Source organism: Mixophyes fleayi, chromosome 5, assembly GCF_038048845.1.
Source record: "Mixophyes fleayi isolate aMixFle1 chromosome 5, aMixFle1.hap1, whole genome shotgun sequence".
NCBI classification, from domain to species: Eukaryota; Metazoa; Chordata; class Amphibia; order Anura; family Limnodynastidae; genus Mixophyes; species Mixophyes fleayi.
The window spans coordinates 159,548,409-159,570,228 of record NC_134406.1 but is presented as its reverse complement, the minus strand read 5'-3'; the positions used below and the strand labels follow the sequence as shown (position 1 = coordinate 159,570,228).

Below are 21,820 nucleotides of genomic sequence, written 5' to 3'. Positions count from 1 at the left end.
AACAGGAAATGGACTTGGGGCATTTTTATATTACGTACAGTCTTGAAAGGCTGCTGTTTTGTCAATTTCACAATAAGGGTAGGGTGTCATACACAGACAGACACCAAACTGCTTTTCTCCATTTCTTTTTATATTTAACTATAAGTGTAGTGTGTAATATACACCCAAAGACGAATACCTGCATTGCCATTAGGCTAAGATGGAGAGGAAGAGAATCAGGTTTGTGTGTACAATTAAGGATGGCCTACCAGGGATTAAACTGTTTTTTTCATATTTTATTAGCTTTAGAATTACCTTACTTATCCAAGAAACAGGTGGAGCACTAAATTAGGTTATTTTAGCCTGAAAAAAATAGATTTTTAATCAAAATTGCAAAACAAAACCAAAACACGCAAGGGCGGTTTTGCCAAAACCAAAACTAAAACACGAAGTTAATCTAGATCCAAAACCAAAACATGAGGGTCAGTGCCCATCTCTAGTTACAATGCACATATGCAAAATAGAATATTTTATAGTTGAGTCTCCTCCCACAGTCTTGGTTTGATGTACAGATGACACTCCCACCTTGCCTTTAAAAGGAAGTCTCCTCAGATACTCTGTAATTCCTCTTCCCTGCAGACACACACTGTTAGCTCTGCTGTTGCTGTGGAGCATGTAAGTTAAATCACACTTTATACTCTCTCCATATTTTGTAATCGGATGCTTATGAGTTTTATCCAATAGTGGCTGTCCTGTGACAATGGAGAAGGTTTTCTGGCACACCGCACAAGCCCTACAGAACCTCTTCACAAGCATGTATACTACGAGCCAGTAAAACCTGCCTAGAACCTGTTCCCTTGCTCTCCTTTCACATAAACGTCTGCCACCCACTTTGTTGTGCTTAGCTTATAATTCCAAGTGTACCTGAAACTGGAACTACTAACTGTTTTACCTTTTTCCTTTCACACTAGCCATTTGAAACAACAAATGATTTTTGACAACCTATAATGGTATACAGACTGCCGAGTTGACCATCTTTCTGGTCACATGCACCAGTTCAGGACGAACAGACCAGTCTATATCCTCACCAACAGGCGAGGTGGACACATCCGCAACGGCAGCAGCCAATGCTGATTTTGACCATCTCAGTTTCTCCAAAAGTCCTGTTGTTATCCCCAGTAAAGCATTACAGTGTGGCCGTTCCCAAAGATTGAAATTCACATACTAGCAGATCCTTTAAGATTGTGCATCTGACAGTTGGCTCACTTGCTGGTAATTCTGGCCAGACCCGCTCTATTTACTTAAATCAGTTCAATTGGTTGCAAAACTCCAGGAATAGCAATTTAAACATAGAGGCCCAATTTGGAGAAGTGAACTGTCCTTGAATGTTTGGGGTCTAGTGCAATTGTCTTTATTGTGTCCTATTAAGTTCATTTTGTCGCTTACCAATAAACATTGTCCAATGCGATTTATTGTGGTTCCAGCACACAATGATATTTAACTGTATAATATAGCAGGATTTACAGCAAGCTATCATAACGCATAAAGGATAATACAATAAAGTGTAAAAGCTGAATACATTACATTTTCGCTAGCGCTTCACCTGGCCCAGGGTAAGATACAGTCATGTTGTCTGTTGTCAGGGAGAGAAAGCAATGGCCCAGGGAAGCTTGCTTACATGCAGCTTCAGTTTACAAAAAAACACTGATGATGCCACTATGTACACAAATAATGCTTAGAGATGTCTTCATTGGTCCAGGGTTAACGATGTCCCAGTTGTCTGCTGGTCATAGGTCAGTTCATTTGATCTTCAACAAAGGCTGTGGGGGCAACTTCCCACAACTGTTGTCTACATGTCTTCCTGCCAAATGACCAATTCAAACTGACCAACACACAAAGTACTTTTGAATATTAATCTCATATTGTTCATAACTCACGATTGCTAGTCTGTCAAAACCGGATTAATGCTGGTGAAATAAGCTTTAATATGAGACCAAAAATTCTTTACCTTTTAAGGGATCTGAACCATTAATACCTTTACTATAGTTTTATCTATGTATAAATAATCTCTAAAACATTATACTAATAAATAAATGTGGATTGGAACCTTAATAAATGTATATTAGTTAGTAAGTGCGAATGTAAATCTGTGTGTTATTAATCCGTGCGATTGCTTCATAACACATGGCATACTAATCGCAATTGCATAGTAGACGATATTAATTAATTTGGTTTACTTCATCCAATTATTTGACTTTCATAGGCCACCCTTTGATAGTGCACAAAACTATCATCTTACAATTTTATTGCAGGATCTTGGTAGTATGTTTCATTTTTCTGTAATGTATGTCCCCTTTATGTATGACCACACTGTCTGTGGATATTAGTCAAGTTACCATAAAAGAGAGTCTAAATTCTAGAAATTATTTTCTTTTCCTATGAAACATAAACCTGTGGAGCTCAGAGTTAACCTTTTGTATGCCCTTCACCCACATATGTAATACAGTATCTGGAAGGATGCATGGTATATTAGAATATGTTACATCAATATAGAATATAAAGTTCCTCATGCCTAGCATGTCCATCTGTCTGAAGAATTTCTTAGCTTATATGACATTTAAACACCAAATTTTCACCAATAACATCATCCTATGTCTGTTAACATAATCTCATTTATGATCTCCTTCAACCTTTTGTAGTTAAATACACTCTTAATAATATCAATTGAATTTTCATCAACATTTGTTGGAGCGGGCTATTGTCTGTTCATTCTGTCCAGTCTCCAAATACTCAATTTTCTTTGTACGTGAAACGGTGATCGGCCTGTCGAATATTTGGAGATTTCAAACTAAGGGACCTAGCTGTATTACCTTGCCTCTTCTAGCCTTCCACCCATAATTCGAGTATCTCAGAAATATTTAGTGGAAAGAGAACTAGTCCTACATAATTTAGTCTCTGAGACATGTGAGAGAACACCCAGCACTCAGTTTGGTCTAAAACCTTACCCACTAAGGAACGAAAATCATTCTAATGGATGCTTGCTCAAGTCCAAATTATTACTGGCCTGGCGTTGCTGGATGCACCTCTCTTTAACTATGGGGTCACACTACTTACAGACACAATACCCCTCAGACAATAGCCCCTCACACTATCTCCGCACTCAAAGGTTAGCAAAACTTTTCTTTACCCCTGAATTAAATAGTGTAATATCCTGGACTGATTGCGCTAACAACTTCTCCTTCAACCCCACATCCTCAGTATCACTACCTGAACCAGTCCCCATCACCTGATCACAAAATGAAAGAATTGACTGTCCTGGAAAGAGAATAAGATGAGCGAAACACTGGAAAGGGAAAAACAGAAAATCCACAGCTCCATGCTGGAAAACAGTCTTTGCAAAGTCCTTTGCTCAGGTGTTATTAACAGCGATCGTGGGTCTCACAGCACAGATTCACGAGTGTCGTTCTCGGCTGTAATTTGAACCTTCTCTGGGTTCAGGGGCGGATGTAGAAAATTGCTATACCCCGGGCGATTTAGGGGGGGCAATTTAGGCCACGCCCCCTTTCTGTCATCTAAGGCTGCCGGCAGCTGCACACTATGTGCAGGTCCACTCGGCAAAGACAGTGTGCTGCCCGGCTGCTCTGATTGTGTTTAAAACACAATCAGAGCAGCCGGGCAGCACACTGTCACTGCCGAACGGACCTGCACATACTGTGCAGCCGTCGGCAACAAGTCCCTGCTAGGGGGGGGGCGATTTCCCCGATTCCCCCCCCCCCCCCCCTGGATCCGCCACTGTCTGGGTTGTTGTCTCCTTTGCAGTGGGTGGAATGGGTCCAAGTGTCTCTCTACTACTCCTAGGGATGTGATGCTGTTCGTCAACACTTTGTACCTGTCTGTCAAACACCTTGAGCATAGGAAATTACAGTCCATAGCATACTGTCCCAGTCCAACATCATAATAGTTACTGTAACATATCAGGAGACAGTGTTTCCTACATCCTTTGTTGCTGTCTCACTACTTGCTTTTCTTTACCAGATCTTGAACAGTCTCTCCATTATAAACTCATCTCAGGAAAACTCAAAAGTATTTGAAAAGGTGACAGGTTACAGGGCGGCCTAGGAGTGCTTCTGATAGTGGGGGAGATTAGTGGCCAAAGCTACCAGCCACTCTAATCTAATTTCAACTATCACTCTATTCAATACGTTCTAGATAGTAGTTTACTTTATTTTCCCACGGGATTGTGGCTGATAAAGAATATGTAACTTACTATCACTGCTCATACGTTGTACACATTATCTGAAAGTTATTACCAGTAAGAATAAATACCCCTATCACTTTCTATATAACTCTAGGGATTCTATACTACTAACAAAAGTCTTAAATATGATACAGCAATATTAGAAACATTTTAATGAACCTTTACCCAGATATAGATTACTTACTACACCAGTATATACTTGAGAATCCTGCAAGGTGGCAATTGGTTGAAGTTGATTTGTTTTACCTGGAAAAAGTACATCTAGGAGGGGTATGAGATGGCTCTTTTGTTATTGTCATCCCAACATTTTTCTTCACCCAAATAAGACAGGACATTGCCTTCCTACTAGCCTGAGAAGAAAAGTCTGGTGCACACCAGAATGCTCTTACCAGTTTACATATACCTTCTATACCCAGATGATTAATACCATGTGCTGCCTCAGCTAGGCCTAGAAGATACACTCTGGGAGCAACAGACCTAGCTCTCCCATCTCTCCAGAGTCCAGGGAACTCCTGCCCACATCCCTTCACTTTCCAGACCTCTTGTTCTGCAGGGAACACAAACCTTGCATTTCAGCTAATTATTGTGTGTTTACAATTTAGAAAGAAAACAAAAAAACATTGATTTGTCAGTTGTCATATTTAAACCTGCTGCCCACTTGACAACTTTATCCACCCTGTTATTAAGATCATACACAGTCATGTGTGTGGGTTTTAAATTAAATAACGACCACTATGTCACTGTCACAAGTCTATCATGTAATGTGAGTGTGCTATTCATGTCCTGCTTTTATCATAAAAGTTCCTCAGTTGCCTCAACGTTGCCCCAATCTAGAAAAGTACTGAAAACCAATGTATTTCAACTTATTCACTCTCTGCCAACTCACATGCCATTTTCAAAGCATGACAATTTTCCATTTTCTAAAGGTGTGACTGGATCACTATTAAATAACTTTTGGTAAAAATGTATTTAAAGCAAATAGTGCAGGGCACTTATTTATGTAATTGCACATGCACTTATTTTTTGATATTGTGTATATTGTGAGATAGGAAATCGTTATTTCTGAGACCAGGGGAAAAAATGTGTCTCTTGTTTAACCTTGCTATAGGATATGCCTATTTCTGATGTATATATCTGATACAATGAGCCTGTGTTTACCAAGCTTTTGTTGTAATGTGATGTGGGGAAGTAGCTTGTTTTGGGGTTTTTTGTTGTTCTGTGGGAATGGGTATTCGGCGACTGTCTGAAGTATTCATGGCAGTCAGACCTTTTGACTTGCTAGTAAGTCTCCTGCCTCTGAAATAAGGTCCAGGAAATCACAGCAAGGTTTTTAAGAATTTCATAGCTATCGATAAATATTAGTGGCTTTGCAATGCATGTAAATCCATGTTTGTGTAAATAGAGTACATCCTGATTCTAAAAATAGACTATTTAGGAACTGTATGAAAGGTGAGCTGTGTGAGCATGTAATGTATCATTCTGATGTTCCATCTGACCTGACCACTGATACCTTAAATCGGTGAGACTGTCCTTGTCAGGACACTTGAGCAATAAACATCACTCTGCTTCAAAAAACCTGCTTGACAACTTTTTCAATATTGCTGTAATCCTGTGACCTGCAGATTAGACCCTAAAATCTAATCCGTTCTCCGGCTATCAGAGGTTCGGACCCAAGCTTTTCCAGTACCACAGCTCTGCCTGCTACCTGCAGCTCTGGTCAGTGTGATAGGCCAGGGAGGATCCATCCACAGCAACCCGGATCCATAGTAAGAGGTCCGGAGTTACCAGCCCAAGTGTACCAGCACAGGAGTATACTAACAGTGACAGTTACCCAGACGGAACGTGGTTCTGAGCGCCATAAAGGAGCTCAGTGGTGGCAGCATTATAAGCCCCTCCTACTGCGGCAAGAGGGCGCATTTGGGATAGCGAAATGGAATGGTGGAAAAGTAAGCCCAGCCGGTTCCCAGCAACAACAGACAGGGTGGCATAAGTGGTCCATCCTGTCACAAAAGGGTTTCACTGTCTTTTCTTGTGACAAAAAATCTTATTCAGATGTTCTACACAGAGATGCATATCTGTATGTCTGCCTAATTCACTTTCAGCTAGTCTCCTGTTTTCTTTCTTCCACCCTTTGTGCATCTAGAGGCACACTTTGTACATTTTGCACAGGAGACAAAAGGGCAGATACCACATGCAATCTATAAAACTTGAATCATATTTCCCCAACAAAACTCCTACTTAAAATCAGCAGCTTCTATAAGCATAAAAACACAACCTTTTTGAATTTGTCTTTGTGACTATGTCAGTGTAGTGTGTGTATCCCTAATTCTGTCCGTTGTCCAAAAAAATTAATCTAACCCCCTTGGGTGAGACAATATCTCAAGTATTGGACCTTTGGGACAATATCTACATATTCTGTATCGCTTTATAAGAATAGAATGAGATACTGATCGTTAGAAATGTAAAGAATAGGAACTAAGACAGCAAAGAATAATAATAACGAAATTATTTGCAGAAAAACATAAAAGCAGAAAAGGAGATTTACAGCAAGATGACAGCTGGACTGGGCACTATGGGTACTTGGATCTACTATTTAACTAATCCCCTTGAGTCTTAACTAATCTATGACCCCTCCCCCATTCTTATTAAATTTAACAGGGAGTTACATCACCCATCCTATCCAGTGTTGTCCATCGGCTCGTAAGGAGCCCGGTATCTTTGATCACAATAACTATACAACCTGTGATGGACTTGTGGCTATCATAGAGGAGTGCAAAATGAACCCTTGTGACATATACTCTGTATCTCCCATGTGTGTCTTCCTGGAATACATAAAAACAACATTAGAAGCAGAGCATATATACACTTTATTTTAAATAATAAATCTCAGCCAAATAAGTTATTATGAGCCACTCTAGAAGAAGAAAGTGTGGTACAATGACCCAATTTTAACTTGTCTTTTAAGGGAATTTTTTTTATTTCTCCTGCAATCCCAATAATTACTAAAACAAACAAAATATTTTCATTTCTTTGCTTTCAATCCTTATCAACCAACAACACAAAAACAAACAGAAAACAAAAGAAAACTCAGACTCTATTAGTGGCAACTGTTTCTTATGCAGAGTAATTCCCTAGCAACTCTTAACTCTTTTTGTATTGTTCTACATCTATAGTCTCCTTGAAGCCATGGTCAAAATCATTTGTCTCTACACAATGAATATTTCTCACCTACTAAAAGTACATACATGTGAAACCTTTTTTTTTTTTACTTTTTAAGGATTTCTGAAACTAAGTCTATACAGAGACACAACAAATTTATTTTACTAATAATATAATAATAATACATGAAACACTTCTTTTCCCTGGCTGCACTTTAGTAATTATCCATTTAAGTTGAGGAATGTCACTATACATATTGCCAATGAATGGAATAGAAGCCTCTATCCAGACTGATTTGGTTTATACTTTCTCCAGCTTGCACTTACTTCTTTTTGCTTCACTACTTTCCGCTACGCACCCGCTATCCTGCCACAAGCTCCCTTACTGTTGCCACAGTTTTAAACAGTCAGTTTAATTCTCCGTTTTCACAAATATTTACATCTCTAACCGTACTCACTACCTCTTGATCAACATTACCAACCATGTGAAAGGGTTTCACACATTCATCGGTCATCTTGACCCACTGATCACAGTATGGCACTGCATACCTAACTTTACTGTATTCCATTGCATACTTACCTTACACTTCTCGACCCTCAAAGATTCTAATGCAACAGGTACCTATGGTATCTCATCGTATTTCACGATTCAATTTAAATGACCCTGCCGGGGCACCTTTGACCTGAGTCTTGGTCACGTAAGCCATCTCGTGCGTTTTGTTTTGGCGCCCATTTGGAAGCGGACTACTCACTCCTCACAGCACCAAAACCCCCGCTAAAGATTAATCGGCTGTGGACATATTCTCCAACTCGCTGCGTCCACCACTTAACGGTGCATAAGTGTACACAGCAAAGTCCCTACCATAGAAATTGGGGGAACAAAAATTCCAACCTTGCAATATCCTGCCTTTCCAGCACACCTGTTGAGTATTCTACGACTGGGAGCACTAAATATTTACTAATACCAGCCTTTCCAGCGTATTTCCTCCCACAACTCGGAAGTCACAATCACAGTTGCGTATGCATCCATGCGGTCCGATCGCACCGCATACAGATACTAGCTATCAATAAACTAATTTGAATAACGCAATTTGATATTACAAACAAAAGAATTATTTCTTTGGTCTGGATACACAAAAATAAAATTATTACTCACTAGAATGACCTATCAATGTAAGCTAATTGAATATTTTTAGTTAAGAAGAGTTTGGATTTTTGTATTTTACAATTTGCCTTTACAACTTTTTCTTGCCAACATTAGTATTTATATATTGTGTCATTATATATGTATGATTATTTTAAATTGTTTTATATCAAATAAATTAAATAGATTTTATTTTACACATACTTTATTCTTTTCATCCAGCGCTCTTCTGTTTTTTATTTCCAGTGTTGTCCTAATAACTGACATTGCGCTCCCTGCTTTAATCTGCCCTAAATGCAGTGACAAAACCGATTTTCTTCTCCAACACTCCAACATCTGCTGCACCACTTTGCAAATCCCTTCAGTGGCTATACATATCCTCCTAAAATCCAATTCAACTTACTTAGGCTTACTCAAAAAGCCCTCCACTCCACCCCATCATACATCTCAAAATCATCCCAAAGTACTTTCTCTCATGCCCTTTTAGATCTGTCTCTGGTAACCTCCTCTCGCCCACCTCCAAGATTTCTTTCATGCCACTACCCACTTATGACTTTCTCTGAAACGCTCATTAAAATTATTCCCCAGCCTATGCTGTCTGAAAATAGACCACTTTTTTAGAGCTTACCCTACTTCCACCTATACTAATCATACAGGAACTCACAATAGTCCCAATTTCACTTTTATCCACACTTGCTCCACTTACCTTAACTATGCACTTGTCACACTAGACAGTAACTTCTTTGTGCATGTGTGCATTTATTTTGTCTACCTTGTACTTCCCTGTTGCATATATGCCCTGTTTCCCCAACTTTCTGCTTGCAAGGTGCATTGTAGTACCTTACAAAGCAAAGGCAATAATAATTATAGCAATTGTACTTCTCTTTAATGGAATGGAGAGGGAAAAATATATGATGATGATGATGATGATTAAGGGATAGAATACATGCTCTGGTAACAATACACAAAGATTTATTGTTACAATTATATTGACATTGTACATTATGTGCGTCGATATGGAAAGTAAGGCAAAAAAAGGAGTAAATTTTCTCTGCGACAAACCATGTTACAATGCCAGGGGTGCACATTAGTTTATTATTTTGCACATAAGATACTGGCTGTTTTTTTTTTATCTAGCATGCAAATACTTGATAGTTTTATTTTTACACTGAAATTTTAAATTGTTTTAGTAAATGCGCTACCCCAATTATAAATATGTTCCCACATTTTATATTTACCTCCCCCTTCAATGAAAACATGGTATCGTATGTTCACCATTGACCCCCACCCCAACTTCAGTAGCTCCTTAACCACCACATGTCAAACAAGATTGTGTTTTACATATAGAGTCATGGCCAAAAGTTTTGAGAATGACACAAGTATTGGTTTTCACAAAGTTTGCTGCTTCAGTGTTTTTAGACCTTTTTGCCAGATGTTGGTATGGCATACTGAAGTAAAATTACAATCATTTCATAAGTGTCAAAGGCTTTAATTAAAATACAATGCAAAGAGTCAATATTTGCAGCGTTGACTCTTCTTTTTGAAGACCTCTGCAATTCGCCCTGGCATGCTGTCAATCAACTTCTGGGCCACATACTGACTGATAGCCGCCCTTTCTTGTTTAATCAATGGTTGGAGTTTGTCAGAATTTGTGGGTTTTTGTTTGTCCTCCCGCCTCTTGATGATTGACCACAAGTTCTCAATGGGATTAAGGTCTGGGAAGTTTCCTAGCTATAAACCCAAAATTTTGATGTTTTGATCCTCTTGCCACTTAGTTATCACTTTTGCCTTATGGCAAGGTGGTGCTCCATCATACTGGAAAAGGCATTGTTTGTCACTAAACTGTTCTTGGATGGTTGGGAGAAGTTGCTCTTGGAGGATGTTTTGGTACCATACTTTATTCATGGCTGTATGTTTGCTTACCATTTTTTACCTCAGTCACAGGTCTTCGAATATGAGTGACAGCATAGATCTGCTTCGTGATGTCCTCTCAAATGCGGTACTTTGCTGGGATGGATGGTATAATGCAACCTAGCTTCAGCAGAGCTGCTGGCCCTAACCCTGACTGTGAATTGGGTCCATTTGCTCATTAGTTAAGTAGTGAGTAGCGGAAAGCAAGGCTGCAAGAGTGTGTCTAAGGTGCAGGTTTGGAAGCAGGAGTTCAACTGTGCAGCTGCAGCATTGCATACTGAAGTTTTTTAAAATCTCCATGGTCAAGTCCATATGCAAGTAGTGTAGATGTGATTTTACTTGGTTGATGATGGAGTAATTGTCTATGTGTGGTATTGGATTATTTACATAGAAAATAAACATTATTTCTATGTATATTTCATTTAAGAAAAGACTGTGTCATATTTATTCCTACAGAACTCCGATGATAATGACTCCACTTCTGCCATCAGCAGAAGGTAAAGGAGGATGCACACCAGAGGCAGGCATTCCACTAGGAGACTCTGTCCCCACCACTTCTGTCCCCAGCCTTAGAAGAGGATTTGTTCCCAACTCTAATGTCCTCAGACTGGGAAGAGACTCTGTCCACAACCCTGCTGTCCCCAACCTGGGAAGAGGTCCTGTCACCACCCATGGAGGACTCCTGGAAAAAAGCTCTTGAGAAGACTGATGAGCAGCAGCAGAAGGAGCCCCAGGTTGATGAAGAGGCAGGGTGCATATCCCAGGCCCCTACAGAAGAATGTAAGTATTTTAATTTTAAAATCTAGTATTCCATTAATTATTTTGTTTTGCAGCACTAAAGTGTAGGCATCAGAAAGCCTTTCTTTAATAATTGTGTCTTTGCTTAGGCAAAGATTGCTATACTACAGGTGTCTGACTTCATGGGGCTAATAAGCATTTGTGGCAGAGCAATCCACCAACCAGTATATCTTTCTGTGCATCCAAATACCGTTCCCTGGCTAGCACTGTATTCACACTAAGATGGCCCTGTAGGGAACTTCTCTTAATGTAATACAGCTGAACTAGAAATGTGGGAGCAAGCTACACCCATAGAGCTAAGAAATGTTTGCAAAATGATGTGTTTATTTTTATTTTTTTCAGGTACAAAAGAAATATTCCCCTTGCTTACAATAATCCATGAAAAACTAAAAAGAAACAAAAATTAATTTTTAAAAATTGGAAATGATTAAAAAAAATATAAATTTAGAGGACGTAGCTTGACACCATCGAAGAAGGCTGTGCTGACTGCCAGCTCCCTGCTTCATGGAGTATAAACTTTTAAAAAACCAGTTTAGCATGCTGAACCTGGCCACCAACCCATTCTATCACCTCTGCATCCCTTCAGGGTGCTATTAAGGCCAATGAGGTGAGATTAGACGAAGCAGCTGCCCTTCTGCCATCTGGGGCCGACGATGACTCTACCCCTTTTGACTCCTGCTGGCTCGCTCCGTCCCGCTCCCGGGACACAATGCCGTCCACCTTCACATTTGGACTCTGCGGCCGTATACATGCAACCTGCCTCCCATATCTAGGGACTTGGGTCTCTGGAGACAGAGACCCCGAGCTCAGGCGGTACCACTGCGGACGCAGTGGCTTCCCAGTGCACACAAGGACTGCATGTCCCTCCCCCCCATCCCAGTGCAATCTCACCTGCTGGGTCCCCCTTTCTGAGACAGCAAGGAAGCGAGGGGCTACTGCTCCACAGAAGGCCCCCTCACATCAGCTGCTCGCACCATACTGGAGATGAACGCACCCACAAAGCACTGCATAATATAGGAGTGCACACCTTCGTTGTGTGCCCACCATTCCTGAAACGCAGCCTCCTGGATCACCATGTGACTCTACTGCTGCACCCCAAAGTGAGAGATATGTGCACTTGTACCTAGATTCACTATTCAGCCCCTTGTGCACTTATGAATTCACTCAAACAGACACATAACTAACCCTGTAACAATTCTAACCTGTCTGAACTATCTAATGGTACCGACGTGGTTACTTAGTGCCGTCACCAATTGCTCTACTGCCATCTAGATCAACAGATATAGGTGGTGATAGATTTAGAACTTTATGTGAAAGAGAAACTTTTTGTATATTCAAACTCCATACTCTTATACCAGAAAGTTTAAATGAACATTTAGAATTCGGATGTAGATAGGGCTACTTATATATCATTGTTTTTTATTGGTTTAAATGCTATTTCTGTCATTTATCACAGCTTTTGTATTTTCAGATAGATAGTTTACCAGATTAGAATCCTTTATAATCTTAGAAGCTGTGGCTCAACCTATTTATTTACTGTTTTTGACAACATGGGGTTGAGAGTTCAAATCCCCATTAGCACGGAATAATCCCTAGTAATATAGGGCGTTGCATACTTTGAGTGACGGAAACCGATTTGCGAGTGAAATAAGCACCTCAAACAGCAAAAACACACCCCCTTGTGGTCCATTACAACTAAGTGACGCAAATAAGCAGTGCAAACTTTAGAAAACACACCCACCTGCGGATCTTTAAACATGCTACACGCATAAGCAACGGCTCTCAACTGATTGATGGCAAGCTAAACAATGCATACCTCACGCCCACTGTGGGAGGGGCCAACAGTTTATTTATATACAACACAACAAACATGCTTGAGGCTTATTTTTACGAGAGCTCTTTACTCATTAATCACTGTCAATTAAAAATAATCTGGAACACTCTCAACCTTGTTTTTCCTTTGCTACTAATTAGCGTAATACACACTGTTAACAACAAACACATTCTTCACGATCTTTCACTGTTTAGGATTTCAAGTCGCCGTATAGTGCGCAAAATGCATGGACAATTAAACATTACATTACATTAAAAACACATGAAAAACAAATGTATCAAAATGTATGTGGTGTAAATACATCTTTCAGCAAAATGCATAGCATACTCTTCAATAAAGGATACACACAAGAGTGTATACAACCGCCACAGAGAGAAAGGGTTTCTGTGTGGATTAGAACTCAGGAATGACTGTATGCAAAGTGGGACAGCTACCCACTACCCCAACCTCACATGTAATAAAATACAGACAACACCAACAATACAGCATGCGTACTACACAGACACCTCACACTTAATACTACTCTTCATTATTCACACAAATTACTCACAAAATACCTATCTCACAGGTAGCTCACTGGTTAGCACTTTGGACTCACAGCACAGCAGACATGAGTTCAAATACCGAGCATACCCATAACTAATGTGTAGATTGGAATCATTATCCTAACAAGAAATGTGACACAATGCTTTCTTTTTTTATTTTGGATTTGTTATACACGCTCAACCATATTGTAAAATATGCCCTCTGATTTATACTGTATTGAAAGTAAATCTTTATTTGGAGGGAAAATCCGAGAAGCCTCACGGCCTATACTTCACATGCACATTATTAGGTGCATGCTGACATTGAGTATTCTGAATGGACTAAGAGAGGGGGTGTTGTAGATGACAGCTTCCTTGGAGTTAAATGCAACATTGTCAGCAAATAGACTTTCATCTGGATCCATGGCGTACACGTTATGTCATGTACTCAGCTTTATCCAAACAGGCCGCTCTCCACACTCCAGTACCATGGTCCTTTGCCTCGCTTGCACTTCTGCCTTACACCACTGATGCCACTTCTGGGTACACTTTCGAGGCTCTCTTCAATGTGTGACTGGCTTTGCTCTGTTACTTGAATGTAACCTTGGACTATCACTACAATAACATATGTATTTGGGGAAATTGGTAACTAGCTAGGGCATTTGACTTTGGGGAATTTATCTTGCACACAGGGCCTACAGATGCAATACCTCTTATAGGGGTGGCTTGTTCGTGGAGGGCACATGTTACTTTTGGATTACATGCAAACAGCTAAAGAAATCCTTGTGTGCTATAGAAATGATGTTATAAGCAAATCATCTTTCTTCCTTACTCTTTTCGGATTATTATATATACCCACATGTTGTGTAATGAGATGAATAGAGACACACACACCAAGGTTTGTTTTTTTATAAACGTATATTAGAATTTTCAAATGAAACAATGTTTGGAAACTATCTACATGCAAATATGTACACTAAAAAAAAAGTAAAAAAAAAAATTAAGGTTGAAATGAGGCCCAGTAGGCCAATTTGAACCGAATATTGGCGATAATAGTGCCAATATGTTGGTGGAGGCCTTCCAGGTCCTCCACAATTTGACCCATGTGGGCCATAAGTTCTGCTGCGGTGGGTGGTGGTGGAGGCCAATTGGCAGCTTTCTCCGTGGGTGCTGAAAGAAATCAGAAAATAAACATTACATACATGTATACATATTTCATCAAACAGACAGGATTTACTAGAGATGTTTACTGTTACATTACTTTCAAATGTTAGGCCTCTGGCAACAAAACCATTTGCATGCACATTAGACGTTGAGAAGGCATTTGAATCAATGTACTAAATTCTGGTGAGCCACGGGGAGAGGACAGGGTTGTCTTATCCAGCATTATTGGCCCCAGGTCAAAGCACGACCATGGGCCACTACCTACACAATCACTCACAGGAATTCCAAAGAATTTTGTGGATATTTGAATTTCTAAACAAGTCATTAATATACTGACAAGTTGACCAGGCTAGCGGCCACATTTTTTTGGCCAATGCCCTGCGTGGCCATGTGTTAAGATGGCTATGGCTGTAGTTTGAGTGTTTAATGGGCCTAAAATTTAAAGGCAGATATTATAAGTGTTCAACCTGTGGCATTTAAGGCACCATTTAATCAACATGTCACAGCAGGGATTATGTACTTCCACTTCCACTTTTGTATTTGTCTGAGAGGCATGTTGGTGTCAGTAGCTGAGAGGGGGTACTGGCACTGAATTGCTGTTTGGAGGCTTCTGGGGTACCTCTTTGGTAAGTTGGCTCTCAATTTAAAAACACATATGTATGGCCCAAATATATGGGACTCTCATTGTTTAGAGTAGGACCATCCTATTAGCAAAAGCGCCTTGGCGTGGCAGGATGGCTTAAACATACATTTGCAAATGTGTGCAACAAAGACTTTTGCATTTTTATCTACAGTAGAAATGGCAGATCTGTTGCTGGCTATAGCAGTGTGCTTAGGGAAAAAATGTTTTTTGAGAAATTGCCAGAAGTATTTTTCTTAATGTTGGTAAATTTATGTCAGCAAACTGGCATGGGGCTGGTAATGATGTCAATTAGTTATCTCTTTACAGGACCACTGAATTTGAGTATGGATCTCAAAATATTTGAACGTTGAGTATACTTTGAAAATCACCCTTTGTTGGGACTACCTCACAGTCTAAAAATCTCTAAATAGGCAGGTAAATAAAGATTGTTTTGCTATATCTAGTACACTCTGTAATCTGTTTGCATCTTATGGGAGTTTTTAAAAATGAGTCTATACACTAAGGTGTTTGGAATTTGAAACCTCTGCCTTTTAAATCTTTGCCGAATAAGGACAACACATCTGCAACTACAATTTTTTTTTAAGGTTAGACCAGCAAGTTACAGCACACGGGTCAAGAGTTAGAATGGCTGATTCCAAAACCCACCCTTAATGGTGAGATTTTTCGCAATAAAACATTTAGGTCAGTAAATTGTCAGCAGACAAATGTAGGAGACAGGAGGCAAAGCATTTTGGGTGCACTGGAAGGGGCATGTCCTTTATAGTGTGCTTGCACATTGTTATGTAGGCCATGTCAGGTGATTAGGGTGAACATATTTACAAACATATAGCAAATATATATGTGTACACATGGTTTTTGCGATTAATACAGAATTCACTTCTTATAATCTCCTGCCGGAGATCAGCAAGTAGTCTTGGTTGACGGCGCCGGAGATCGCTCCAGCGCCTCTGGAGCAGGACAACGCTCCTCCGTATCCCATACCGCAGGCGGAGGTGTCTGCGGACCCTTTTATATGCCTCCAGCTTCACCTTATTTGACATATATAGTGCCCTGAGGGCACGTTGTCCATGGCCTCTGTGAGGACACGGAGCTCAAGCCTCGCGAAAATGTTGGCCCTCATTTTTGCAAACAGAAACCAACCCTCCAGTATTCTGCGCTCCGATTGGTTCTCAGAGCACGTATGGGCGTAACTCACGTCACACGCGGATCTGTCACACACCTGCGTGTGTAATGGGTGCCTCTCCCACCAAGAACATGGCGGCCCCCCCTACGATGAGACGAGTACTCTGTGCGTTGCAATTAGGAAGAAGAGTGTACACCTGGTGTATTAATCCAAACCTCCATTTAAACCCACCTGTGCTTAGCCTTAATGCCTGTTCATTATGATTTGACTGGACAGTACACATTAAACAGTGAAAACATTTACATGCTTTGCCTAATAAGCAAACAACAAACAGTAAGAACAAAAGTAAGCCAGAGATTGTAATATATGCAATGTGTTTGTCTCTTCTAATGTAGCCTTCTGTTTTGTATTAAATATGTGTGTCCTAGCTGTCTTAAAACTGCTATAAAAAGGGGCCTTGACATCACATTTTAACATGCAATAATGGTATATTCGCCTACAATAAGCTAAGTTATTTGACCTTATCAATCTTGCACTCAATAATATTTGGATGTTAGCATTGTTGATAATATAACATAACCTTACCTTGCATTTTAATCAACTTAATTTTTTGTTTTGCAGGCCACCACAAACATTACACACTCAAATTTTTTTGTTTTTTTTCTTTGTGTGCAAATATATAAAAGTAAGTATAAAGAGGTCAGATATATTGTATTATATACCAATAGTTTGTATCTGCTCATTTAGCCATCTGTGTATGCACAAATATGTGTTTCATAGCTGTAATGAGAGTGTGACCAGAAGTGGCCTTGGCCTCACATTTAACTGTAAAATAATGCATTAGTAGCTTACACTATGCTAAGTACTGTTAGATTATCCATATCCCACACACTAATAACTGACTTATTGCATTGAGGGACACATGCATCCAAATGTTTAAATGTATTGGGACGCTTACATAACAAATTGCATTTGTAGTACACATTTAAGTGTGTTGCTGGCTGATGTGATTTACAAAAGTAATATTGCAAGCACCATATAGGGCTTGCTACTCCGACAAACTTAATGTGATATCATTAAGTTAGGTATGTGGCTAACCTGTTAACCAAGGTTACGCTTTTAAAAGTGGCAACTGGTAGTAGTAGCTGAATGTTTAAGTAGTATTTGTCAACCATTGATGTAAAAATACAGTGGACAAAGTCAATGTTGGTTCAATATAGAAGCAACAATGTTGATTAGAATAAGGGCCATGTGTTTTATACCTAGGTAGTAGTTTCCCAAATTAAACCTTTTAAGGGGGTGGATGGCCATACAATCTGTATTGGCACCTGATTGTTTGCATTGCCAAAACCTAATTTAATTATCTTTCCAATAGGAATATGTCTGAGCCAGGCCCCAGTGGCGAGCAGGCACCCGGGCGCCCAAGTATGCACAAGAAAAAAATTTCAAATGAAGAATTAGAGGTTTTAGTCTCTGAGGTTTTACAGAGATACCATTCGGAGGAGCGGCAGATTACTGGGCCGGAGCATCACCACCATTGGGAGCTAATAACGCAAGCTATTAATGACATATCGCCCCATGGGCGAAAAGGGCATGAGGTCCAGAAACGATACAAAGCCAATGTTTGTTAAAAAGGGCTATAGAATGTGACTGACTGTGTTGAGTAGTATTTATTTGCTTTTGTTTCTCTCTCTATATAGATATATCTATAGATATAGATATATTTATAGATATGTATGTAGATTGTGTGTTAGTATTACTTAGGCAACTGTGATGTAAAACCAGCCTTGTGTGTATAATCTTTTTTTCTATCAGGGCCTTAGGTGATGGTTCAAAGCAGCATGGCCCTTGGCCACATTTACATAATCAGTTGTGCACATTAACCACGATTGTAAATCCCAAGTCATTAGTGTACAATGTGCCATTAATAAATGTGGTGTAATTTGTATAATGTTTTTAACCTTTATAAAAGGCAGATATTTGACACCATAATGTTTGTCTATTCCGCAGCTGGGCAGACTATAAAGCTAGACTGAAAAACAAACTGGCACGGCAACACCGGCATGCGCAAGGAACTGGGGGTGGCCTGCCAATGGACATTTCATTGAACCCCCTTGAGGAGCGGGCAAGGGCAGCAATTTCTCTTGTTGAGATTGTTGGGGTGGGCGACATAGACACTGGCTATAGCCCACCCCGAACACGAGATTCCGCTCCACTAGGTACAATGATGAGTGTGCTTAGTTAATGTCTGTAAATGTTTCTATATGTCTGAGCAAATGTGTAAACTCTCTGGATGTGTCTGAAGGATAACTTTGATTGCACAATATCTTAGCCTATCAGATTGGAGGAAATGTAATGTAGACAGTGAAGAAAAAAATCCTCTATATATACAGTTTTGTGCATAAATAAAATACACAAAAAGTGGTAAAATCTGATTTTGGTGACTGTAAAGGGCTGCAAGGGCATTAAATGTCATTTCAGACTTGACCAAAGCTACATCAGGCGTACCTCAATATGTTCCAAAAAACCATTATTGTTCCCAAATGTTTTTATCTAATATCTTAGTGTTTGTTTTTATTCTCTCTACAGATTCCGAGCAGCAGCCCACTGCAGCCATTCCAGAAGTTGCCCGTGATGTGGAGGGGGATCAGGTGAATCCAGCTCAAGATGCATGGGAGCGGGCACTCTCGGACGCATCACAAAGACTTAACCGCGCCACAGAATCACAGAATGATCATCTGGCACTTATAGCGAGCACTGTCCAACACACGGATCAGCAACTTACAAGTCTCATAAGCACACTCTCCACTTTCATGAGCACACACACCTCTTTAATGACCACACACAACTCTTTAATGACCACACAAAACACCCAAATGGCAAAGTTAAATCAAACAATGTCACATATCGAAACATTCCTGGGTGATCTCTTGAATGCCCACTCCCAACGCACCTCCGCCACATTCCCTTCACCCGGTGAAGATTTTTTGTTCACCAGCCCCCATACCCAGTTGGCTGGTGGCTCCTCCCTCCCTGTTGGTTCTGTTGCGTCCTCCCTCCCTGTTGGTTCTGTTGCGTCCTCCCTCCTTGACCCAACCCTCTGTCGTCTTATGCGTTTTGCTTTTGCCCGTGGCTTTGGCCAATCCCCTGTCGTGGTCCCTTGCCAATCCCCTGTCATGGTCCCTTCCCAATCCCTGTCGTGGTCCCTTCCCAATCCCCTGTTGTGGTCCCTTCCCAATCCCCTGTCGTGGTCCCTACCCAATCCCCTGTCCATGAGGCTGCACCTTCACCTCGTCGGACACAATCCGTTTCCCATGCAGGTTTGGCTGGTTCCTCTGACTCCTCTACATCACGGGTGACAAGAAGTAGGACTCGGACTCATTCATTTCAAACTCCATTCAAGAAACCAAAACGGAAATAATATTTTTTTTGGGTGAAGAAACCTTATGACATATATTGTGTCCAAAATATGTAATCTTGTTTGACAATTAAATTGTATACAATTAATATACGTATGTGTTTCTTTATTTACTATTACATAATCTATTATGGTTTCTTTTATGCAATAGTTGTTATGAAGTCGAAGCAAAATATTAACTCGGAACACACGCCCGGAATCATTAAGGTTCTTTAAGGAATAAGTATCTAATTTCAGTGTGGTGTCCAAAAGGAAGTGCCAGATTGATTCAGGCTCATAAATGCAAAGGATCCTTATTACAATAATCTGCTAGAAACCATGAAATAATGCAAGGATAGTAAAATATCAACCGTTTTTTTTATAAACTTACATACAGTCTGTATCTTAATATAGTGCACAAATACTTGTTAGCTTATTTGAACACAGTAATTTTAAGTTCATCTAGGACCTCTCCTACCCCCCCATAAGAAACAGCAAGCTCCATTTTTAAAACATACCCCTCCAATGCCACATGGTTTATGTCACAAATCGGGATCTTAGCCGCACTTACCTCATCCGCCGCTGTCATATCACGGCTACCTGGGTCCCTTCTGGTCATCTGCAGCATTCCCGTTCTCCACACCTTCATTTGTAAATAAACACATACTGTTTGTCCTGCTGCATGGGCGCGGCCATCTTGGATGCAGTCAGGTGATCATTCCAAACCAACCAGATTCAGAAGCTGTGATCACATGAACTGATCAGCCAATAGTTGTTTGGGACATCCTATTTAAACCTGCTGCTGTGATCTGTTCATTGCCAGAACAACACACTTCTCTCCAGAGGATAGTTCTTGGCTTCAGTGTTCCTGACTGCATTACAAGTGCAGTGTTCCTGACTGCATTACAAGTGCAGTGTTCCTGTCAGAATTACAAAGTGCACTGTTCCTGACTACATTACAAGTGCAGTGTTCCTGACTGCATTACAAGTGCAGTGTTCCTGTCAACATTTCTAGACTGCTCATTCCTCTGCTATATTCTACAATGAGCAAAAAGATCATCCAGGCTGCTAAGTTCTGTTTCACTCATGCTCCAGCTAGTCCCAAGGGTCCCGAATCGGATCAAGACATTCAGACGACCGTGACAGTTTGTTCTGGCCTAATGGATCCGCTAGGGGAACATACCCCGAGGAAGGACTCTGTCCAAATATTAGTTGAACGCATTGAGAGACAAGAAACTAACCAGGGGCAAATTTTGAGATTGCTGCAGGATGTTTCTACACGTATGGATACCTTGCAGTTATTCCGCAGTCAACCATCCCATACTCCGCCTGAGCCAGTAATACCTGCTTCACTACTTACTTCATCCAGACTCCATCTTCCCACGCCAGCTAAATACAATGGCTATCCGAAGAATTGCCGTGGGTTTCTCAACCAGTGTAGTATACACTTTGAATTACAACCCGGAAATTTCCCCACTGCACGTACCAAAACTGCTTATATTGTTTCGCTACTATCAGGGCAAGCTCTGGCATGGGCATCACCGCTCTGGGAAAAATCTGACCCAATTTTATTTGATATTGATAGCTTCCTGTCTACCTTCCGCAGAATATTCGACGAGCCTGGAAGAACAACGTCAGCCGCTTTAGATATTCTGCGCCTTCAGCAAGGGCAGCAGTCTGTGGGCCAATATGCCGTTCAATTTCAAACAGTTTCCTCTGAACTATCTTGGAATAACGATGCTCTTGTTGCGGTTTTCTGGCAGGGCCTGTCTGACCACATTAAGGATGTATTAGCGTCTCGGGACTTACCTACAATGCTAGACCAATTGATTACCACCTGCAATCGGGTTGATCTTCGGTTCAGAGAAAGAGCTCTAGAAAAGAGGA

The 21,820-nt window shown here is 40.4% G+C and overlaps 1 long non-coding RNA gene across 1 annotated transcript in view; it reads left to right on the top strand.

The window, feature by feature from the left end:
* The window catches only part of LOC142157756 (uncharacterized), a 69,775-nt gene extending 50,399 nt beyond the window's left edge, over positions 1-19,376 (top strand). Inside the window, exons 2-4 of the long non-coding RNA XR_012692610.1 lie at positions 10,907-11,230; positions 18,547-18,755; positions 19,126-19,376. This is a non-coding gene — a long non-coding RNA (uncharacterized LOC142157756). The remainder of the gene's footprint in view (positions 1-10,906; positions 11,231-18,546; positions 18,756-19,125) is intronic.
* The last annotated feature ends 2,444 nt before the right edge of the window (positions 19,377-21,820 follow it).